The sequence below is a fragment of the Phasianus colchicus genome, chromosome 19 (assembly GCF_987193195.1).
Source record: "Phasianus colchicus chromosome 19, bPhaCol1.hap1.1, whole genome shotgun sequence".
NCBI classification, from domain to species: Eukaryota; Metazoa; Chordata; class Aves; order Galliformes; family Phasianidae; genus Phasianus; species Phasianus colchicus.
Window position 1 is genome coordinate 5,999,426 of NC_143454.1, and position 20,151 is coordinate 6,019,576.

A 20,151-nucleotide genomic window follows, 5' to 3' on the forward strand; every position below is an offset into this window, starting at 1 on the left:
CTCTGCTGTTTCCCTTGGTTCAATTCTCCAACCCACCTGTGTGCTCCCGACACCACAGCCTGGCAGGCAGCCTTTCTGCAGAGCTACAGGGGAATCATAAATCCCTGGGCTCACCACTCACCATCCCAGCGATGGAGGCAAACTCCCAGCACTCCTCCCTCCCTCCTCATTATCTCATGTGGTCCACAGCTAAAGATTTCCAATATTGCACTATGCAGAACCTCTCCTTTCTCACGAGACCTTCACCTTTCAGTCTTAGGCTATTAAGTTGTGTTGCCTTCAGAAGTTATAGCTCTGTGTATTTTCTTCCATGGGTGTCTCTTTTTAAGCTCGATTGCCTTTAACCCTGAGGAAGTTGAGTGCCTCTTGCTGTTCCTGCACCAAGTGCCCATCCCTGGGCAGATGAAGGGATTTGCAACTGAAGCAGAGGTGCAGATGAAGGCACAAGCAGCTCTCCGTCCTCCCTCCTGCTATGGGAAACACAAAGGAAAACGCCCATTGTGGCTGTCACCAAGGCAGATGGCAGTACTGAAACTAAGAGCATTAATTACTACTATTATTTTTAGCAGAACCATATTGCAAGCAGCATGACTCAGAGCTGTCCAAGCCCCTGCAAGGGGCTGAGTGCTCAGAGCTGAGCAGGAGGCAGCTAGCAAGAGCAGGGAGAAAGCAATGGCTGCTCCTCTGAAACTTTGGGACACCATTATTTATTTATTCTGTACCCCCAGAGAATTTCCAGCAATGAATGTGCATGAGATCTGAATTCAAAATGGGAAAGCTCTGAATTTCCCACTGTTAGAAATCAAAGCTTGCGTGGGATCACACCATTGCTTCCACTGGCACATTTCTGTGGGCATCATCAACGTTCCTTTAGATGTACAGCTTTGGTGCTGTAAGTGGGAGACAAATCAGTCCATGTATTTTAATCTCTAACATTTTATTGGCTTCATAAAACACGGTATGAGGTGCTGTATGAACAAGAAGTGAGCAGCAGCTTTGGCTTAAAGAATTTACAACTCAAAAGATAAGACAACAGTTGGAAGAGGAGGGAATACTTCTCATTTTATAGCTCGGGAGCTAAGACTGGCTGGGGATGCTTCTAAGACACTTGAGTGGCTCCTAACTGCAGGAAACATGGAAATCAAATGCAACTTGTGCCTCTAATATATATGTGCTATTGGAAAGGTCATAAAGAGTCAAGAGCAAAACTGGTAACCGCAAGTAAGCCACAAGTGCATTGATTTAAACACAAGGTTAACCTTACTGCTAAAGCCCATGATCCAGCACAATATCTGAGGTAAGATCCAAACACGGACTTAAAGCAAACACTTGTTCAAGTGTCTTCCTAAACAGAGATGGATTTAAACCTATTGTCAAAGGTAAGTGTGTTCTTCAAGGGTCTGCTAAATTGAGTCGCAGAGCAGGAGTCAAATAGAGGAGTGAAAGAAAATACTTAAATACATTATACTCAGAATATTGTGTTCACTTATTAAATCATTTACTAATGACTCCTAGGGAAAAAAAAATAATAAAAAAAATCACTATGTAAGTTATTTAACAAAACCCCACAAATCCAGCATGTAACACATTCATCAGAATCTATTCAAGCAGCTTCAATGCTTGGACAAAACCCCATTTTTTCATCTAATTTCCCAGGCAGGAAGACTGCCAAAAAGTGCAAGTGATGCTGTAAGAATGAAGAGAGTCTTTTCAACGGCCAAATACCTAAATGATGTTTACATGGACACTTAGCATCTCACTCCCTAAAAGACACATTCCTACGTGTCATCTGGATACAGGATTTATTTTTTTTAATGCTTCTTTTGGAGCTGGGGGTGACAGGGTATATCTGTCCATGGGACCAAGAATATCACACTGGATTCATTACAGAGGGATGGATTGGAGGCAGCAGCTCCTCTGTGCTGAGCTATTGAAAGTGAAATGGGATAATTGCCACAGTTACAACTAGACTGATCAAGCTGAGAGAAACAAGTTTCAAATTGTACCAATCAGCCCTAATCTGAAGGAGTTATTAACACAGCTCTACCCTGGTGAGTCCACATCTGCTAACTTGAGATAATGATTTATATCACCCTTTATGAAAGTTCCAATTTATCCTAATTCAATAAGTGAAAGACAGCAAGCTCAGAGGGAGCCACAGACAAGGATTCAGTGCAAGTCCCTCAGCTGCTCTGCTCCTCTGGAGGAAGTCATGGGGACAAAAGGAGAAGGAAATACCGTTTGGATAGGCTTTTAGAAACTGTTCTCAGTGGATGTGCAGATGTATATCAGCGTGATGATGTGGCCTTCCCAACTCTTAAATAGAAGCAGTGGTGAGAATGGGGCATGGAAAGGGCAGCTGATATCTCCACCTGGACGAAAGCAGCAATACCTGCACGAGGGAAGTGTTGTCACGCCTGTTAAAGTCACACACAAAAGCACACAGCTTCAGAGGCGGTAGGCACACTTTACATTAACATCCATATTTTTGTTCACACAAGGCTGGCTATTCCAGAAGACCTACTTGGGATGTCCTTGGAACAGCATCAAGGACAGAAGATAGGCATATGTGTTAGAAGTTACTTCCTTGTAATAACAGCACATGGGATTTTCTGGGTTTTCAGTACATGGGGACACTGGAGCCCCATTTATCTTACAGTACACTGCAGTGATCCCTGGCTCTTCAATGAAATTCTTATTACAGACCAATTCAGAGCTGCCACAAGGCTGCTCTATCTCACAGAAGTCAAATGTCACAACTGACTGACTCTCACGTGTCCCCTCCTACCTGCACACCACACAGTGACTGATTCCCTCAGGAGTTAAAGGGTGTATAATTGTAGGACACAACCATTTTCCTGCTAAGTGAACTAAACTATCAAGACTTCTGCATATTGTTCTTCTCCTGAGGGGAAGATCTGTGTTATTTGCTGTGTTTGCACAGTTCTGGTACCTGCAATGTTTGCTTGGCTCTCTTTTATTCAAACACATTTGTTCCAGTTGCATTTCTGACCTATTTTATCTTTTTTTTTTTTTTCTTTCTGTGAACACTGACTGAGTGAGATAGTAAAACCCTGTTTAAAGAATGTTTTAAGAAAGTGAAGATAGGGCATGCACTTAAATGACTATTTTGCAAGGCTTCACAGGCAAAAGTTGTTTGCTTGTTTGTCTGTTTTCATTCTTTATTTATAGGGATACCATAGCATTTAATTGATTTTCTCCTATTTCTAAAACTTTGGGTATCTGTATGGGAACTGCTGAATCATGGCCTGAACCTCTGGTCGCCTGAGGTGAGCAATGAGGCAGCCCTGGAAGCACAGGTGAAGGCAATTCACCTGCACTGCCAGAAGGGGTGGAGCCTGGCTGCACTTCTCTGAGACCCATTTAAGAGCTGACTACCAGTGGGGAAGGATTTCCTTCTGGAGATCCCTCCTTTGGAGATTTACAGTGAGCCCCGGATATGGGTAAGTATTCTATCCATTCTTTTTGTTATTATAACCTGCTTAGCCAAAATCTCCGGTTTACTTCATAATGATGATATCTTTATATTCATTGATTATGCAGTATCCAATCAGCAAAAGTACCTGAACAATCCACCTGACAAGTGAAACGGCCAGCGATGCTCTGTCAGAAGTGACTTGCATAGCTGGGTACAGAGGGATGCTTGCAAGCAGGCTGGGAAATGAGATTTCTTTGCTTACCTAGGAGCTGTTGTTTAGACTTATGCTCCTGAAGTGTTTACTGAACAATTTTTTTATGAGAGATACTGCTGATACCCATTTATAGGTCACTTCCAAAGAGTTCCTGCCAACTCCCACAAAAAGAAAAAAAAAAAAAGGAAAAAAAAATGGTCATGACTTCATACATAAGCTCCAGGTCTAAGTTTTCTGACACTGCTTTGATGACATTAACGCCTACCTTGAACCACCCCGAGGTCACCGCCCTGATACCATATGTGACCATTAGCTGCTGAACAGAGGCTGTGCTGCCTTTCTGGCATAATGCAAGTTTGCAGTACTAACACGTCTCAGCAGCCAGTTGAAATATTGCCAGAAGACTATTTCCCATCACAGTCAAAACCAAGTCTTTCTTTTTTGTTAAGGACTTCAAGCAGTATTTGAATGACTCTTCAACTGCCATTGATGCTCACCCTATTTGTGTCAGGCTATTTGGGAGCATGTTATGCTACCCCAATACTGACACCTCTTAAATTCATGTGTAGAGCCAGTTCTGGATTCTATCTGAACCTGAATTTCTGCCAGTTTTCACATTGTGTAGCCTCTAAAACAGGGTGATAAAGCTTCAACAAAAGGAAAAAAAAAAAAAGTAATGTAGCCAAGGAGAGGGAAAGGAGTCACTATCAAATGTTAATGACATGTTCCTTGCAATGAGAATGAGATGATGATTGGGTTGGGGTAGGGAGGGAGGAGCGTGGCTGAGATTCTAGAGGCAAAGGTTGAAAGGAAAAGAGTTGAAAAAAAAAAAAAAAATGCTATGTTCCAGCTGAAAGAATACAGGAAAGTTATTTGTGCCAAGACCAGTTTCTATTTAGGACAGAAATAGCATCTAAAGGGTCTTTAGGCTGCTGGAACAGGGATCTAAATCCCTGAGCTGTCCTGTCCAAACGAGGACTGATTGCTCCCATGCAAAACGGGTGATGCATAGCCAGGCCACTCTGCTGGCATTTCTCATCTGCTGTACGAAGACTCCGGGCATGTAAAGCAGAGTGTGTGGAGTTGGATTCCCTTCCTTTTATCACATTGACTCATTTTGTATTTAGGGTCATTAGTTCTTCCATGTGGAGATCCATTACTGCCAGGGATTTCCAAAGCCCAGTCAAATGATTCATCCAGGATCACCGTATTGTAAAGATGATACTGAGACCTCGTGTGCACAGTCTTACGGAGTTCACAGTTGGTAAGATGTATTCCTGTTTCTCAACACGCCAATTGCAGGGCACGCTGAGTTTTCCATTGATCACAATGAATTAATGCACGGACAAACTGAAGAACTCCCACAGTATATTAAGTATTCATCTGCTGTGCAAAGACAGATGATTTCTTACCAGCTACCATGAGGAAGTACACAGTTTGCTTAATTGCCAAGCAATCCCCTAAAAGCACAGCTTGCATTTGTTGTGCTGTAACTACTTGGCTGGTTGATAGGACCCTGAAGTCAACAGTGTTATCACCACAAGTTTCATTTAATCTCCTCATGACTGGTTTTAACCTGGGAAAAAGTCCAGCAAGGACCCACTGAGGCAGAAATCTGTCTGTAATCCCATGACAAACATGCTGAATCAAAGAACTCCACCTCTAGGGAGTGAGTGCCCACAGTGACCCTAAGCTGTGAACCACAGCACACGTAATGCACCTCTGTGCAGATGGTCCTTAATGAGAATTACCTGAGGGAGAGATGAGGGAACCCAGAGTCTCGATGCTCTGATTTACCAGATTCCTCATAAGACCTCACTGAAGAATAAAGATGAGTCTGCACTGCTGGTGGAAGCAGTTGTTCAGAGCCAGCAGCATGCAGGCTGTGCAGGGCTGCTGGAGCTGGCCATGCTGGTGGCAGCAGGCTCCATGGAAGCTGGCCCTTTGTGCAGGTGAAGCTGGATATGCTTCCTTCCAGCTCCGTGTGCACCAGATGTCACAGGTGTTAGACATTCAATCCATAACAATAAGGGAGATGTAAAAACGGTAACTATTAAATATTTATCAAGATTATCTGTTTGACCTTTATTTTTACAACTATTTGCACGCTAGCAAGGAACTGCGGAGGCTGGCTGCAAAGCAGGAGCTGGAGAAACAGCTGTGCCTGGCACTACATCCTGGCACTCATTTCATACCTTCCCATCCTCCTCCTCCTCTTACTTTCCCTCTTTCTTCTGCAGGCACTGGGAATAAGCCCACAGGCCTGATAAAAGCCTGAAACGGCCAGCATGGTGGGCACAGAGCAGATGGCAGCAGGAAAGCTAAGGGATATTTAATTATTACTACTGGATTCAGCCGAAGCACGTCTCAAGTCATCCAGTAAGGAGCCACTGCCCAGGTGCTCTGAATCTTAAGGAGGCAGCATAAGAGCTGTCAGGACTGAGAAAAGATTCACCCCACTCCCAGATGTGCATTCCCCTTCCTCAGGAGGCACCAAAGCGGGCTTTTCCTACGTAGGCAGCATCCTTCTCTCATTCTTACCTGCTAAAACCCTTCCAAAGATAGGGTTGAACTTTTGTCTCTAGGCTTCAGAATGAAAATAAAGAGTAAGAAGGGAAAAAAACAACAACAACAAAAACTTCAATTGACCCTCAGTTTCTGTTTGACCGTCACAGTTAATTGAATTGCCTTCAGTCAGTGCCAGACTTTGATGGCTGCCTTAAGAATAGAGCTGGCAGAGTAACAGAGGATGACAGCTGCTTTCTGCAGCTGGTTCCAAACCAAGGAGCAGGTCAACGTGCATGGATGAACTGAGGCTTGCAAGCAAGCAAGGACATGTGTACTTGTCTCCACAACACTGGCTGAGCAATGGGATAAACTGCAATTTCTCTCTTTTTTTCCAGTTCAGCATAAAGTGTCTGGACAGATGTCACTGTGTTATCGCTGGTGTTGAGTTTTTGTGTACTTTTTTTTTTCTTCCCTTTTCCTATTATTTCCCTAAGCCCATTTCTCTGCCCAGTGGTTGGGATGGAATCAGTAATCGAAAAGCAGCACTGCTGAAATCAATTGAAAAAGTCATTAAGCAGCTGTGGTGTAAAAAAGCCTTTCCTATGCTGAACTCTGGAGCTGGCCCCATTCATTCACTTCTCCCCAGCTTCCTCTGCTGGTGCTGGCTGCCTGGTTGGGATGCTGTTTCCCGAAGATCCATTGACTGCAGCCAGGCATGGAGGAACCAGTCACCTGTTAAATTTAGATTTCTTGAATCTGCCAGCAGCCTGACACATTGATAAACAGCCACGATTTTTAGCAAAGGTTGGGAATGCTCACTCACTTGCCGTTAATTGCTTTGTGGTACTGAACCATAAAACCTGTAGTGACTCAAGACTGAGCAAGCACCCAGCAATGCAAGCGGTGGGGACCAAGCATACTGAGATCAAGGTCCCTCCATCACTCTCTGGACTGTGGGCCAGTTGATTGCACTCAGAATAAAAACCTCCCAAATTTACGACCAGCACAGATGCTGTGTCAATAAGAACTAGAAGCTATGGCCACCAAGCTGTCGCTGTCAGAGATGGACCTCCCAGCAAGCAGTCACTCCATGCTGTGATTCATTGTGGCAAGGAGCAAAGGTGCCCCGTGCTCAGGGTGTACTTGCAGTTCTGCGTGATTAGAAAGGAGAGCATTGCAGACATCCTTTGTGCACACAGCAGGGTCGGATGCCTTGAGAACTCCTTGCTCAGGCATCTTAAAAATCACAGAGTTTGTGCAAGGTCAGGGATGTAATGAATTAAGTGATGTAGCAATGGTGACTGTGTTTGTTAAAAGAAATAAAGTCTACCCCCCTGAAAAAGCTGGTCTGAACTCTGGCCCCCAATACTGAGAAATCAGACACTGGTGTTTTTGGATATCTGGCTGTAGATACTTTGTTAAGTTATGTGAAGGCTCTAAAACATTGTAGAATGGCCTATTAGGTGATGATCAAATAATTCCAAGAAAACAGAGGCATCAAATGCAGCTGATACCCAATGGAGGAAGATGACTTAACTCGCCAGTGAAAGTTATTGTCTTTTCCTCCAATGAGTATTTCATTCTAGCTTTATGAAAAAAAAAAACAAACCTCCAAAAACCCCCCAAAAAACAAGAGCAGATTTATTCTTAAAGAAGAAACCATTTTTCTTTATTTTAAATGGGATATACCATAGATTATTTCTGATGGAGCTAGCCTAATCCTCAGATGGAAGAAATTAGCATGACCATCAGTGACTTCTCTATAAATAGAGCAATTATCAGGAGAAAAATAAGGTCAAAATGTATTTACCACTAATTCAAAATTTTAGTGAGCCACTGAACAAGCGATTTGCTGTAACACAGAAATGTCCTGAGGGTATGAATGAAGAAGTAGAGCTATACATGCCGCTTCTTGCAATTTTATAAAGTCAAAGCAGTTGGAAATACTGTCTTTAGAGGTTGCAGGAATAAGGCCAGCAATTTTTCTGGAAGGTAAATAATACATCGTTCTAAACTTTACAACTCAATGGCACCCTGCTCAGAAGGGGATAACTGATTTATGGGAGAGAAAAGACAGGGCAACAGGAGAATATAGGAATGTAAACTGAAGGGTCTTGAGGTCATGTGCAACACTGATTTTCTGGAGATGCTGTGAAAGCTTCCATAACGTTTCAGCAGTGGATGGTATCTAGAAAAAGTTTAATATTATGATGTGAGGGGATATGGGGCTAAGCAGTACCTTTTCACAACGAAACAGATGAGATGTCCTTGTTAGATCTCCTGTTAACATTGGGTTACTTATGCTACAAGACATCCATTGAAATATCTCATGCAGCTCTGTAATTGCAGGTTTTTGTCCATCCCATGTGCCTATTCAGCTTCTCTGAGTCCCCAGGATCTGATGGGACTCAAGTCCTCAGGGTCTCCATTGGTCTCTGGCTGGGATCTGGCTCCATGTTCAGGACAAAGCCTGCAGTACCACCGTGGTGTTATGTAAGGGATGGCACTTCATCTCCCCTCTGTCCTCCCTGTCACCATGCCAGCTCAGAGACTGCAGAGCCCCTGTAATTAAACCAGATAAATAAAACCACATTGCTCATAATTACTGTGGACAATTTTGTGTAATTAGATGTTAAGTGTGGTATCCACTCTCCTTTATGGCCCTGGATAAATACCTGCACCTTGACTTAGAAGAAGTCTGATAGGAAATATAACTGCTTTGTTGCTCTCTGTGTAATTAACTACCATTAAAGCCACTAATTAGATCATAAGTTTTAAATAAGATGCCCTAATTATCTTTAGTACATAGTGAATTGATTTGCTGGGGCAAAGACTTCCAAAATGAAAAAACCACCTCTTAGCAGCTCTAAGGGTTATTTTAATTTTATTACTTTTCTATATCTCATGCATGAGATGAAGATACAAATCCAGTGCCCACTTGTTCCTATCACACAGAAGGACCCAGCCTTGGGCAGGAAGAAAAAGGAGCTGATGTCCCCAGAACACAGCATCTGCAAAAAGCTGTGAGTATGAGCACACTTCAAGAACATTTTTACTTCTAGAAAAAATCTTGATTTTGTTACGATGAAGGACATGTTCTAACATTTAAACATTGTCATTGTTCCCATTTTATGGAAATAAGGGAAAGGTGTCAAGCCTCAAGGACATAAAAATTATAGTACCACACATCAGCTGCCCTCTTCCAAATACTCAATGAGGCTGGGAAAAGAGCAAGCAGAATACTGTAAAGGCAATTTGCAACTACACCTTGATATTAGTAAAGCAATTTGTTTCTCCTTCATTCTCGTTTGTTTCAGGCTGCTTTCTGTGACTTTTCCAGCTACGAAGCTCTTTGATCTCCTGGGCCCTAGAAGCAGAAAACACAGTATGTGTAAAGAGAACGTAATCTAGCAAACACCTGCATCCAAATCCTGATTATAAAAGAAGTTGTGTCCAGTTGAGGAACAAATATGTCAAATGGTTTGGTGTTCAAAGCTATCTGATTTTGTATTGCATGAGCTTCTGATGTTTGAGCAGAGGTGAACCAAAGCCAAGGCAATTCTCAGGGCAAAGATTTACAAAGAGACTTCATGGTGTAAATATAAGATATGGAATCAACGAATACTCTCCGAGCTTTTCATTCATTCTAATTGGAAGAAAAGCTTATGCTAGTCTGGCACTTCAGTGTTAGCTCTGGGTTATAGGTTCAGTTCTATCCTAGATTTTGATGAATGGCATCTGCAAAAAAAAAAAAAAAAAAAAAGAGAGAAAGCTGAAGAATAAGGCTAAAAAGGCACAGAAGGGCAGAATGAAGCAGGAAGAATCACTGTAGACCGAGAGAGAAAAACTACATTTATCCCATAGCCCGTTTTCTCATTTCCCCAGGGTGAGGTGAAGCTGAGAGCTACTTGGGGTGGAACTGACTCAGGGCAGAATACAGCTGTTCTGATAAAAAGCGTGTGGCAGAAGAGACTTTACTAGAAACTAAGATATATAGACAACTTTAAATTGTTTCATTATTTTGTGCTTGTAATACTAACCCTCTGCTTGGACACAGGTGATAAGAGAAGAAACATGCTTTTACACAAGCATTTTCTCTACAGCAGGAAAACTGAAAGTTGTTAAGCCCTTGTCCAAGTCATTCAGCAAGGGAGCTGAGGAGCTGGATTTCTCTGAAATCCCTGAAGTGAGCCCCAAATTTTCCAGACCTCTGTCCTCTAACCCTTTTCCACAAGCTCTTACCCTCCCTCAAGGCATCCCAGATGAGAAATGATTCTTTGTTCTCAGAAAATCCAGGAAGTTACTCTCACTTCTCATCACATCTCAGGAGAGAACTAAACTCTGTTATTTATAGAACCTGTGTAACATAAGATTTTGCTCCTGTCATAACTTGAGGTTTCCCCGAATAAGAGAAACACTAATTTATTTTCCTCTTCATCTGATGTACTACTTGATGCCTTTGCAGGTATGATGCACTGTCAATATACCTGAAACTTAAAAGTTTTGGAAGATGATTGAGGAAGGTGGGAGCATTTTAAGAAAGTCTTTCACTCCTGGATTCCATAGGCTTGCGCATGTTCATTGTAGACTTCCTTGGATTTAATAAGTTCATAGTGAATTAAAAGGAAAGGAAAGGGTTTTGATTTCAGAGAGGTTCTGTGATCCACAGCCACTTCTGAGAGGCCTAGGTATTATGTGCCATTGCTCCCTATCACTGCCAGATCCTTTCAGAGGTCTGAACCAAGCACCTAGGTTGTAATTCTATATTTTACTCCTACAAATACCTTAGGCTCCCAGAAACATTTTGAAAAGTCAAAGGGAATTTTGAACAGTCCCCTGCCTCTGTTGCTGCATCCAAATATAAGATAAAAGAATAAAAAGAAACGCTCCCCAGGTAAAGATACCGAGTCATGTCCCAAGGCAAGGCACAGAGCACATTGTGCTCTTTACAAGGGATGGAGAAGCCATAGCTTTCCTTGCTCCTATGGAGATAGCTCTGATGGGTAAGAGGTCTAGGATAGTGCTGACCTTTTACCCTTAAGGCAACTCCAATAAAGCAAAAAAAAAAAAAAGTCAGTCCTAACCACTCCATAGCAGAATGCTCTTCCTCACCTCTCCTTGTTTTACTTAATGCTCAAGTCTTTGTAAGAAGACAGCCTGATCTCTGGCCACACTTTCTTCTTAGCTGTCCTGACCTTTTTGCTTCCACCCTGCCCTGCTCTCTTCCTTCTGAGGCTGCAAACCAAGTGAGATTTAGGAGGCAGCCTGCTGTGCGAGCTGAGCAGCGCCAGGTGCTTCTGCACCTTCTCAACTTCGGGTTGCAGCTTCAGCTAAAAGCACTGCAGAGGTAAGTGTGACTGCGGACTGTTGTGTAATAGCACTGACATGCTTGTATGCACTAATTTCTTTCTGATCCCCACTGAATTTAAGGGAAGACTGCCTTCCTCTTGCTTCCTGTCCCCAGGAAGGAAGCAGTAGCCTGGACTCACTTTGTAGAGAGCAAGCATCCATGCCTCTCTTTTACCTGTTGGCTGAGCACAGAACAAGCACAAGCAAGGAAGCACACTGAGTGGAAGGAAAGCTGTGCATGCAAGATGCTCAACTGCTCTCTTTGTGGTGAGATCTACCATCTCTCCAAGTTATTTTATACACCTTTAAATCCTAGATGAATCAAGAGAAAAATAGTTCTATGTTCTTACCTCTGGTACCATGGTACTGCTCAGCCACACAACCCCAGCAGCTTAATCTCTTTCATACAGAGCCAATATAATGCAAGTGATAATGATGAGCTCACAAATAACCAACAGGTGGCTGTACCAAAGCACACAAGACAATAGGAACAATTATGGCCCTTTCTTCATGACTCACTGCAGGAACTGCTGTTAAAGAAAAACCTTTTGACACCCTCTCCCATTCTGTTCCCACACGCATTCCTCTTAGAATTTCAATATGAGATTAAGTTTGAAATGTGTAATTAATTGGCTAAAAAAATCCTTTCCTCTACAGTAAATACCCTTCGGCTCAAGCATTCACAGGATGCACCTTTTTTTTTTTTTTTGTCTTTTTTTTTTTTTTTTTTTTGCAACAGCTCCACTACCTCTTCTGCAATTGGAGATAGGCTTTTAAGGTCTGATTAAATAGGTATATTTCCAATATCCCTATGGGTTACTAAAAGGCACCACATTATAGTGCACTGTCTGGATGGGATATTCAGTGAGCCTGGATTCTACAGGGAGAAGAAATCAGGAAGTGGCCTCAGAAATCCATCTGAACTTTTGGGAAACTATTTAATAAAGCATTTTCTTAAAATAGACGGGACACAGCTTCAATGGAAAGAACTAGCAACATAAATCTAAGCCTCCACCTCTAAAGCTTAATCTCTCACAATTTAAAGTCTGCTACTTTGTAAGACTTCTATACAAAACCAACCACTTCATTTTTGTTGCAAATAAAATGAAAATCAGAACAAAAAAAAAAAAAAAAAAAAAAAAAGTTTCTTGAGAAATTGCATAGTGCAAAACTCTGAATCTAATGCAGTTATCCCTGGCCACAGGAATCACCACGCTGTACATCCATAAACACCTGCAGCTGCAGGGCCAGGCATCAGTCACTGTTTGCCACCCTCTTTTCCTGTCCTAGCCACATCCGTGCTGGCTGCACCTACTGGGGGCTGAACTAATCTCTTTCAAGTTTAGTTACAAGACTCCCATTGAGCTCAAATAGGTATCAGACCAAACTTTCTTGACTCCTGGTGCCACAGAGGCAATCACTCAGCAGGAATGAAGGGAGGTGATCCTTGTACATGCAGTTTACAACTCTCTGAGGGAGAGAGCAATTACACATGGTCCAACCTGGTACAAGCCCGGGCAGTGAACCCACCACCAATCGCTTGTGTCTGAATATCCTTGAACAATTTCTCCTGTGCTATTAAACACACAGCTTCCCCGGTGCCCAAGGCAGATAAGGATGTAGATTTTGCCTCCAGCATGCCCTGCTGTTAGACGGTCTGTCAGCTCCAGAGCACTCCCGCTCACTGGAGCGGCCCATGTAATTATAAAGGAAGGGTAATTGAAATAAGGAGAAAGCAACACTTGAAAAGGAAGCAAATGATTCAGAACATGCAGAGCCATCCACCCACATCAGCAGGGTCAGGAGGTCTACCAAGCTTGGAAGCAGAAACGCTTTTGTCTGGAAGGGAAGAAAAAGAAACCCTAATAGGATATATTTATAATCTTAAGTACTGGAACTTTTTGTTTTTTTTTCTTAAAGCAATCCCCCTCACACTGCAAAATGAGAAGTAATGAATGCATTCCAAAGAGGGACAAAGCTCGACTAAAAGTTGACAGCTGTTGCTGGTCAAAATATGAGTCTGAGGCAGGGGGTCTCACAGAGTCTGCCTCTGCACAAAGCACCCATTTTTTAAAATAAAAACTGAATCTCATTTTCTCCTTCCAACCATGTAAAGCCTGGCCAAGAACACATCCTTCCTTCTGTCAGCCCTAACAGTCAAGAACTTACAAAGAAATCTATTCCTTCAGGATTTGCAAGCCAGGTGTTTCAACTAGTGCTTTGATTTCTGGCCCAGGTCTGCAGACTAAGCAAGAGCCTCAGAAGCTGTAAATTGACGTTGTTCCATTGACTTCGGCAGCATTAAAACCATTTGCATGAGCAGACGATCTGATCTGCTGTTTTATATACCTATTTTTTTCCTCTCCATTGCTTTCTTAGTCTCAGCCGTGCCAAAAAATATTGAAGCTTCCTGGTCTGTCTCTAAATGATTGGAGAGTAACAGTCCTCCCTGTGACTACGAACAGGGACAGAAACTGGAGAGATCCGGGTGGGTTACACAAAGTGTTCGTGGCAATTACAGAATCACAGAATCACAGAATGTCAGGGACTGGAAGGGAGCTTGAAAGATCATCTCATCCAATCCCCTGCTGGAGCAGGAACAGCCAGATTAGGTCACCTAGGAACACATTTTGAATGTCTCCAGAGAAGGAGATCCCACAACCTCCCAGGGCAGCCCATTCCAGTGCTCTGTTAGCCTGTATGTGAAGAACCTCCTATGTTCCAGCTTGCACCCACTGCTCCGTGTCCTGTTATTGGACGTCACTAAGAGCCTGCTCCATCTTCCTGACACTCACCCTTTACATATTTATAAGCATTAATGAGGTAATTCAAGAGCAACTTCTCAAGACCTAGTGGCACATGTTCATAAACACCAGCCTGTTCTCACGTAAGGAGCTTCTTTGAGAAACTGGTTGAATATTGTATTTGGATTTGCTGAGCCTCCTAGTGTTGGGCTGGGAGCAAGAAGCTGTGGCTTTGATCATTAGAACCACCTATGAGGCTCCTCTGCTTCACTTTGTTGCATAGGAGCAATTCCAGGCTTCCCTCCATCCCAATGGAGCTCAGAGAGAGGCCCTCAGAAAAGAAGTCCAAAGGTAGAAACCTCTGAAACAAACAACTCTTTTAACAAAGCTACAGTGCATGAATCCTGGAGCAGAAATAAAGTTCTGCATATGTTTAATGGCTCACTTCAGAGATTTTTTATCCTGATTTTTCTCAGATAATTCTTCCAGGAAGCACCGACTTTAGGACACATCATCAACAGTCATGGAGCAGCCGGGTTGGAAGGGACCTCAAAGATGATCAAGTTCCAAGCTCAGGCTGCCCAGGGCCCATCCACAGCCTTGGGCACCTCCAGGGATGGCACCCACAGCTCCGGGCAGCAGTGCCAGTTCAACACAAGCAGTGTCAGTGCTTTGTAAAGCATTTTGCACATTCCAGAACTCTCCCAGCTTCCCAATCGCAACTTATGCGCAGCCTGACAGCTTTCACTTTTAAGATCTGATGTTCTACTAACATTTGTTCGTCTTTTTTTTTTTTTTTTTTTGCCTCACTTCAGCAGTTTCAAACACATCTTGTCACAGAACAAATATTTTCTCTGTTCTAGTTCCCTAGTAATTCGACAGATCTCCGTGGAATTTCATCCTGAAGTTTGAGTCTTTCTGATTGATGTGAAAGATGGAGGGCGCCAGAAGTGACAGCTTCATTTTCCCGGGGGAATCCCGCCAGATCTCGCGAGACAGACTGGCGTGGGCGTTGCCAAGGCAACGACGGCCGCACCCACGCCATTATAAAAAGCCTCAGGGCTGCGGTGGGGGAGGAGGAGTCGGTGCGTGCGTGTCGCGCGGGTTGTTTAAACGTGGGGAAACCATAAGCCATCCGTTCACGTGTCAACGTAGCGAGGCGGCAGCGGGCTTGGCTAGGTCTTTTTTACACAAGTGGGGGTGGGGGAGGCGTTCTGGAGCTACCGCGGGCTATTTAAACGCGGAGAAACCGTTAGCCGTGCGGTCACGTGATGCGCAGTGCCCGGGGCTACCGCGCGTTATTTAAACGTGGAGAAACCGTTAGCCGTGTGGTCACGTGACCGCGCAGTGAGCAGCTGCAGCTCAGTCGCTGTTGCAGTGGTAGTGTGGGAGCCCTTGTAGGTGGGCTGGTAACGTGGTGGGGCAGAGCCCTCACTGCTGGGTCACAGGGCGGAGTGGATCAGCTGTATGCCATCGGGGCCACCCTAAGTAGTGGGAGTGAGCTGCTGGTTTGTCATGGATGCATGCTGGTGGAAGGCTATTACCAGGAAAAACGTGGAGTCCCTAGCTGAGTTCTACACAGACATGCAGTGCACGCATCTCTGGCTGCAGTGCTGGGTGGTGGAGATGATGCTTGTGTTAGATATGATCAGCTGGATGGTTTACTCTTCCTTATGGTTGATTTGAAGGAGGAAGTGGAGAGGCTGAAGAGCATCAGGGAGCGGGTAATAGATTAGTGGTGCCCATCCCTACCAGCACTGGGTTTTAGGCAGTTACTCTAGGAGCAGTTTTAGGCTCCACAAGGAGTATGTCACACCCACCGCTTTGCAAACAAGTAATAGGAGGGGACCGGCAGGCAGAGTTCCTGCTGCAGTCCACTGTCCCTGTCCGCTCCTCCCCCTAACAACAATGATGATGAATTGAGGGGCAGGAGGCAGTGGCAAAAGGTCCCTGCTCAGTGATGCGGATGTGCCTGCCCAGCAATTCCCCGTACTGCCTGCAGAACAGTGCTCTGCAAGGACAACCGGACAGCAGTGAGGATGATGGTTTTTCCCACTTGGAGGTGCTGTCCAAGGTAAGACTGTCAATGTGGTCTACTTAAATCTCACTAGAGCTTTTGACACTGTTCCACACAGCATCTTCATGGAGAAGCTGGCTGTCCATGGCTTAGATGGATGTATGCTCTGCTGGCTGAAACTGGATGGCTGGGTGGCTCTCTCAAAACTGTAATGAAGAGAGGAGTCAGCTGAGGCACAATCTAGCCAAATTATATTGATAATATGTAGTAATTATATAGCACTTCACACAATCAGAGCATTTTACAAACATTAACTAAAAGTTGTGGTCAATGGAGTTAAATTCAGTTGGTGGCAAGTCACAAGCAGTGTCCCCCAGGGTTTGGTACTAGGGCCACTCATATTTAGCATCTTCATCAGTGATTGTGATGAGGCGATTGAGTGCATCCTCATAAGTTGCACCAAGTTGGGAGGGAGTGTTGATCTGCCAGAGGGCAGAAAGGCATTACAGGGGAATCTGGATAGACTGGATTGATGTGCTGAGTAAATTGTATGAGTTCCAACAGGGCCAAGTGTCAGGTCCTGCATTTTGGTCACAACAACAGGCAACCCTACAGGCTTGGGGAAGAGTGGCTGGAAAGCTGCCTGATGGAAAGGAACCTTGGTGTACTGATGGACAGTCAGCGAATATGAGCCAGCAGTGTGCTCAGGTGGCCAAGAAGGCCAGTGGCATCCTGGCTTGTATCAGCAATGGTGTGGTGAGCAGGACTAGGGTATGATGTGCAGCCTTTAGGTTGCAGTGCTGGGTGTCGGTCTCAGTTTTGGTTTTTTGTCTTTTTTAAAAAAGAGCATTTGGGATTTTGTGCTCTCTGTAAGCCGGACTTAAAGATTTTTCTTGACATTCTTTCTGTGCCTTTTAAGAAGAGTTAAGCCAGGTATTTTTAAGTTCACTTCTTTTACATTAAAGAGCTGTGGGTTTTTTGATCAGCTTTTAGCCTGCAGCTGAGAGGAGTTTCATAAAGCTTCTGCTTCTGAAGCCCACAGAAATCTGGGATTCTCGAGAAGAAGGCATAAAGAAGCAGGCTGTTTGGAACAGCGGTGTGTGGTGAGAGCTATTGCTAGCTGAGACCCGAGAGGTCTGGCTGAGAAGCTCACCCAAGCAGCAGGCGTAGTCCTTAGGATCCCTCCAGCTGTGTGTGTGTGTGTGGGGGGGGGGGGGACAGGACAAGAGGGGAGGGATGCCTGACATGGCACTGTGCCCCTGAGGGCTGCATGCATGGCTGTTAACATGAGGATGGTTCTCCTCACTGCTTCCTGAAGCAGGATGTCTGTCTTTATATTCCCTGCTTTGCATGGGGATCCTAACAAATGCACGAAGATGAACAGACATATTCATTAGTGGGCATCTCCTTCAGCAGTTCAGCTAGATGAGGGGCTTTACTCATCACTACATTGAGGCCAGCCATGGCATGCAGAGGCCTTGCCCTTGCTCAAGTCTGGTACACATTACCATTGGCTTTGCTTTCTTTTGGTGGTTGAGTTGTGTACCCCCAACACATGGAGAGGTAATAACTTCCCCTCAGAGCTGGTCCTCCTCTGTGAGAGGCATCTGGCAGTTTGCTGCCAGGCAGCACTGTGGGCGGGTACATGGCTCCAAATGCATATCTCAGTGCTGTATCTTGTTAATTACTTTCCGGGGCCTTTCAATAAAGGTTAAGATTGTTTTGAGATGCATGCCACACAAAGTCCCTGCCCCAAAGAGCTGATGTTTGAAAAAACTCTCTCAAAACTGTAATGAAGAGAGGAGGCGGCTGAGGCACAATCTAGCCAAATTATATTGATAATATGTAGTAATTATATAGCACTTCACATGATCAGAGCACTTTACAAACATTAACTAATTTACAGCATTTACTGAAAACAGATGTGCTTTTTTTTCTGGGGAAAAAAAGAGAAACGCTGAGCTTGCTGGTATTAGAGAGCAGTGGTCAGGTTGCAGTCCCTGGTTTGTGAGGAAGCTGGAGGTGGCTGCAGGGACCTTCCAGACCTTCCACGGGTCTTGTAATTGCACCTCTTGCACTAGTGAAACTATGTCAGAATGGAGAAGTGCCTTCCTATCCTTTGGTAGTTTTAGAATATGTTTGTTAATCTCTTGCCAGATGAATGTTAATGTCCGAGAAGAACACAGACTGCATGTGAAGGCAGGGAACCTGCTCTTTTATCGTCATCAACCTCTGATATCACCTGGAGCAAGACAACCAATGATAGCAGTGACCTGACTCTGGAGTGGCAAGAAAGGTATGTTTGCTTTAGAGACCTAAGGCTGTGTTCAGACTTATGAATCTTTCTTTTCATTTCTTCTTGGTCTTCCTTTTAATGTCATCTGAATATCTGTCTAACCTCATATGCTTGTAACTTCACCAGTTCATCTCACATAGTACGTTGTATTAAGCGCCATGAATCTATACTTTTATTATGTTTGATGTTCTTTAGAGGCACAATAAGGATATAACTTTGACCTTTCTCCAAGTGTAGCCTGTTTGATGACCAAAACTAATAATTTCTACAGTGAGTTTTGTGCAGCTTCTTAGAAAGTATGAGAAGAAAACTCTCTGCAAGGAAGGGGTGTGAAAGCACAAATTCTGAAGTTCCTGTGTTAGTTTCTTTTTCCCCTTCCTGTGATCAGTCACTGGTTTCCCCTGCCTCCTAGTTTTGTGTTAAGGCAATCAAAAAAAGCTTCTCGGCTGAGTATTTTGCCATTAACATCATACATATTAACCTTATAAATTAGCCTTTTATGTGGTACTGTATCAAAAGGCTCTTGAAGTCCAGCTAAATTATGGTTTACTTCTTCACCCTTTCCCTTGTCATTGTCACCTCCTTAAAGAAATTACTCAAGTTTGTTAGGCATGACTTCCCCTTAGTAAATCCAGGATGACTCTCTAAACAATCTGTACTTGCCAAGTGTGCTTCAATATTGTCTCTGAGCAGTGACTGCAGACTCCTGCACAAATACAGAGAATATAAAATTGTGCTTGAGCAGTGGCAGTAGAGGGAGGGGTGAATCTTATGGGACTCCAAACCAGAATCTGGCTGAGAATGTACTGGGATGAGGGGGATCTTTGCAACACCAAAGGTAGGGACTGAGGAGCATGACAGATGGTGAATGCTTCAGCAATACTGCAGCCTGGTATTGAATGGAAAGAGCTGAGCAGGGAAGAGAGCAGCAGGGTGTGGGATTGGTGCTCCGGGGCTGGGCTGTGCCACAGGGCTCTGGAGAAAGGTGGTGGTGCTCAAAGCTTCCTGCTGTGCTGCAGTGCAAAAACAGAACTTGTGAGCAGAGATGGGGGAAGCTAGCAAGCTGCTGCAGTGCAGGGCTGGGAGGTGGAGCAGTGCCGGCTGCAATGCTGAAGCATGGGGGAGAGTGAGGAAAAGAGCTGGAAAAACGGGCTTCTGGTATTGCTGGCTTCTAGTAGTGCTGCACTGCAGTGGAGCTGTGCAGAGACGGAGGAGGGAATGCAGGAACTTCATGTAATGAGGCAGTGCAGAGCAAGGGAGAGGGAAAGCTGGGCTGCAGATCCTTGAGCTCGGGTAAGATTTGGGGAAGGAGTAAGGACTGTAGTGCAGCAGCACAGCAGATGTGGGCATTCATTCTCTTCTACCACTCCAGCAGGAGGGAGGCAATGCTTTTTAAGATAGGCTCAAAAATCCTTTTGTAAACTCATCTTTTAAAAGATTATATATGTATATTTTAAATGGGAGCTTTCTTCAAGCACTTTCTGACTGAGAACAAGAGCAAGATGTTTGACTTGAGAAGGTTCTCTCCTCATTATGACTCCAGGAGCTGGGGTTTGAGGAAAAAAAACCCATGGGATCTGCAGA

The 20,151-nt window shown here is 44.1% G+C and overlaps 2 long non-coding RNA genes across 8 annotated transcripts in view; both read left to right on the plus strand.

The window, feature by feature from the left end:
* The first annotated feature begins 3,179 nt into the window (after positions 1 to 3,179).
* LOC116234071 (uncharacterized) lies at positions 3,180 to 6,103 on the plus strand. The gene is made up of 3 exons (XR_004168057.2): positions 3,180 to 3,464; positions 4,781 to 4,917; positions 5,894 to 6,103. It is a non-coding gene; the product is annotated as an uncharacterized LOC116234071 (long non-coding RNA).
* Positions 6,104 to 12,708: 6,605 nt separating this feature from the next.
* The window catches only part of LOC116234181 (uncharacterized), a 160,357-nt gene continuing 152,914 nt past the window's right edge, over positions 12,709 to 20,151 (plus strand). For 5 of the 7 annotated variants that reach the window (XR_016458753.1, XR_004168075.2, XR_016458750.1 and 2 more), the window contains exons 1-2: positions 12,709 to 16,328; positions 18,429 to 18,567. This is a non-coding gene — a long non-coding RNA (uncharacterized LOC116234181). The remainder of the gene's footprint in view (positions 16,329 to 18,428; positions 18,568 to 20,151) is intronic. The other 2 variants (XR_016458752.1, XR_016458751.1) reach the window with 1 other exon arrangement.